At 47.9% G+C, this 4,035-nt stretch overlaps 1 non-coding gene across 1 annotated transcript; it reads right to left on the reverse strand.

The window, feature by feature from the left end:
• Positions 1-3,576: 3,576 nt before the first annotated feature.
• On the reverse strand, positions 3,577-3,651 carry Trnat-cgu (transfer RNA threonine (anticodon CGU)). Its single transcript has one exon. It is a non-coding gene; the product is annotated as a tRNA-Thr (tRNA).
• Between the last annotated feature and the right edge of the window lie 384 nt (positions 3,652-4,035).

Here is a 4,035-nt window from a genome sequence, read left to right on the forward strand (position 1 = left end):
GTACCTTTGGGAATGGCAGCTATTCTAGAGCGTGCCTACCTCCCCACAGAAGAATCAGCGGAACCAACACTGGAAGAAGCACCTCCTACCATCAGTGGAATAGTTAGCAGTAGTCCTACAGTTTTCAAGACATCCCAGAGGTGGTAGCGGTTCCAGAGATAGTTCAGTCACCAACGAAAGTCCCAAATAAAAGCTCTCTGATCGTGGAGGTGAAAACAAAAAATCACGGCACGACGTGCTGCCACAAAAGTTGCTAAAATCTATGGAAAACATTTAACTGCAAACTGACAAGCCAATTTCGAAGAAGCCAAGAGCTCTATCAGTGAAGGAGAAGAGCAGGAACCACACCTCTGGCTGAGCAAACTCTGACCCCAGCCTGGAGATGACAGGGAAGACCCTGGCGAGAACGTGTGTGCGGGAATGCTGCTGCACAACCACAAAGCTGGTTGGCTCAAATGTGTCTTCTGCGAATTTCAATAAAAGTTATGACGTATACAGTAAATTTCAGATGTGGAGAAAGAGATAAGAAGCAGATTTTCAATTTTGCTGTGTTTCATAATATTTAAAAGTTACCAGCTTGGACGGCGAAGGGCATTGCAAAGCCTTTTTTCGGCGTCTAATACCCTATCTCTTTAATTAGAACGTTTCCTATGATTTATTTCATGTTGTAATAAATGTTGTAATTTCACGTTGTAATAAATGAAACATTGCATAGCTTGCCATAGTTTTTTGAATTTGTTACCCCATCTCGCCCAGATGATCTATTATCCATGGACCAGTAACATTTTTTTAACCCCGGAGTCCTAGCCGACAATTTTCAGGAATTTGTCCTATGACTGTTACCAATATATTTGGTATTAGATAACTGCAGGTCTTTTTAATTAGTATAAAGTGGCTGGAGTGTCCTGGAATGGCATTAGAAAAAATGTGGTCCGTCTCTCCCGGAATTACTCTGTACAACTGTAAACAGACCTTGTGTACACAACAATGTGCTGTTTTGGTTTCCTCATCGCAGTCGGTTTTCACAGAAAATATAGGCCTATCTGCGGCTTATCGGCCTCCTGACTACCTGGAATACACTCCTGGAAATGGAAAAAAGAGCACATTGACACCGGTGTGTCAGACCCACCATACTTGCTCCGGACACTGCGAGAGGGCTGTACAAGCAATGATCACACGCACGGCACAGCGGACACACCAGGAACCGCGGTGTTGGCCGTCGAATGGCGCTAGCTGCGCAGCATTTGTGCACCGCCGCCGTCAGTGTCAGCCAGTTTGCCGTGGCATACGGAGCTCCATCGCAGTCTTTAACACTGGTAGCATGCCGCGACAGCGTGGACGTGAACCGTATGTGCAGTTGACGGACTTTGAGCGAGGGCGTATAGTGGGCATGCGGGAGGCCGGGTGGACGTACCGCCGAATTGCTCAACACGTGGGGCGTGAGGTCTCCACAGTACATCGATGTTGTCGCCAGTGGTCGGCGGAAGGTGCACGTGCCCGGCGACCTGGGACCGGACCGCAGCGACGCACGGATGCACGCCAAGACCGTAGGATCCTACGCAGTGCCGTAGGGGACCGCACCGCCACTTCCCAGCAAATTAGGGACACTGTTGCTCCTGGGGTATCGGCGAGGACCATTCGCAACCGTCTCCATGAAGCTGGGCTACGGTCCCGCACACCGTTAGGCCGTCTTCCGCTCACGCCCCAACATCGTGCAGCCCGCCTCCAGTGGTGTCGCGACAGGCGTGAATGGAGGGACGAATGGAGACGTGTCGTCTTCAGCGATGAGAGTCGCTTCTGCCTTGGTGCCAATGATGGTCGTATGCGTGTTTGGCGCCGTGCAGGTGAGCGCCACAATCAGGACTGCATACGACCGAGGCACACAGTGCCTACACCCGGCATCATGGTGTGGGGAGCGATCTCCTACGCTTGGCCGTACACCACTGGTGATCGTCGAGGGGACACTGAATAGTGCACGGTACATCCAAACCGTCATCGAACCCATCGTTCTACCATTCCTAGACCGGCATGGGAACTTGCTGTTCCAACAGGACAATGCACGTCCGCATGTATCCCGTGCCACCCAACGTGCTCTAGAAGGTGTAAGTCAACTACCCTGGCCAGCAAGATCTCCGGATCTGTCCCCCATTGAGCATGTTTGGGACTGGATGAAGCGTCGTCTCACGCGGTCTGCACGTCCAGCACGAACGCTGGTCCAACTGAGGCGCCAGGTGGAAATGGCATGGCAAGCCGTTCCACAGGACTACATCCAGCATCTCTACGATCGTCTCGATGGGAGAATAGCAGCCTGCATTGCTGCGAAAGGTGGATATACACTGTACTAGTGCCGACATTGTGCATGCTCTGTTGCCTGTGTCTATGTGCCTGTGGTTCTGTCAGTGTGATCATGTGATGTATATGACTCCAGGAATGTGTCAATAAAGTTTCCCCTTCCTGGGACAATGAATTCACGGTGTTCTTATTTCAATTTCCAGGAGTGTATTACGGCGGAACCTGAATCATTCAGAACCTGCCGTTTCCCATTTGCAGACTACAACAACGTGAGGTACTCTCATTGAAACTACTGACGTCATAGACCCAGCAGCAGAAGGGGTCTCTGATACCCCACAAACCAATGAACACAACCGATTTAACCATTCATTTCAAGCGACTTCAACTTCCAATGGCAATAACAATAAACGAGGTTCATGATCAGACGCAGGGGGGGGGGGGGGGGGGGGAATTAGGAAGTACATGCAATTGCTATACATATTTAACAAAGCATTCCCGGGGTCGCTAATTTATATAAATAAAAATGTAAATGTTCGGTTGTCCAAAATCTTGTATCTTGACCGATTCCTTTGAAATTTTGCGCGACGTTGCATACCTTTTTGAGATTTTTTTGCAACAACGTATCCCTATTATTAAATTAATAAAAAAACTAAATATTACATAAAAAAATAGCTACATACAGGAAAGCGCCAAAGAAACTGGTATAGGCATGCGTATTTACATACAGAGGTATGTAAACAGGCAGAATACGGTGCTGTGGTCGGCAACACCTGTATAAGACTAGTTGTTAGAGCGGTTACTGCTGCTACAATGGCAGGTTATCAAGATGTGAGTGAGTCTGAACGTGGCGTAATAGTCGGCGCAAGAGCGATGGGACACAGCATCTCCTAGTTAGCGATGGAGTGGAGATTTTCCCGTACGACCGTTTCACGAGTGTACCGTCAATATCAGGAATAAGGTAAAACATCAAATCTCCCACATAACTGCGGTAGGAAAAGGATACTGCAAGAACGGGACCAACGACGTCTGAAGAGAATCGTTCAGCGTGACAGAACTGCGACCCTTCAGCAAATTGCTGCAGATTTTAATGATGCGCCATCAACAAGTGTCAGAGTGCGAACCATTCAACGAAACATCATCGATATGGGATTTCGGAGCCGAAGGCCCACTTTTGTATTATTGATGACTGCACGACACAAAGCCTTACGAAATTAGAATTATATATTAATACCTTCAGCTGCAGACGGGCGTTGATATATATCAACGGGGACAGGTGAAAATGTGTGCCCCGACCGGGACTCGAACCTGGGATCTTCTGCTTACGTGGCAGACGCTCTATCCATCTGAGCCACCGATGGCACAGAGGATAGCGCGACTGCAGGGACTATCTCGCGCACGCCTCCCGTGAGACCCACATTCTCACCTTATATGTCGATACACTACATTAGTAGTGTCTCTACCCAACACAGTCATTACTCGTGGAAGACATTCTTACCAAGTCCCGTAAGAGTTCGGGTAATATGTGTGCATCCGCACAGAAGAGGAAGGTCATGGCCGGTATTGCAAGAACTATATACTTATATGGATATGGTGTCTGTTCTTTCGGACATTTACTTGTAAAATTTTGACATAACGTGTTTGTAGGTACATAATTCTTTAATATATGTACATTTTTAACACACAAAATATAGGAGTATAGGAAAAATATAGCAAACAGGAAATTGGTATTTCTGGTTTACTGGT

This window comes from Schistocerca cancellata, chromosome 12, assembly GCF_023864275.1.
Source record: "Schistocerca cancellata isolate TAMUIC-IGC-003103 chromosome 12, iqSchCanc2.1, whole genome shotgun sequence".
In the NCBI taxonomy this organism is placed as follows: domain Eukaryota; kingdom Metazoa; phylum Arthropoda; class Insecta; order Orthoptera; family Acrididae; genus Schistocerca; species Schistocerca cancellata.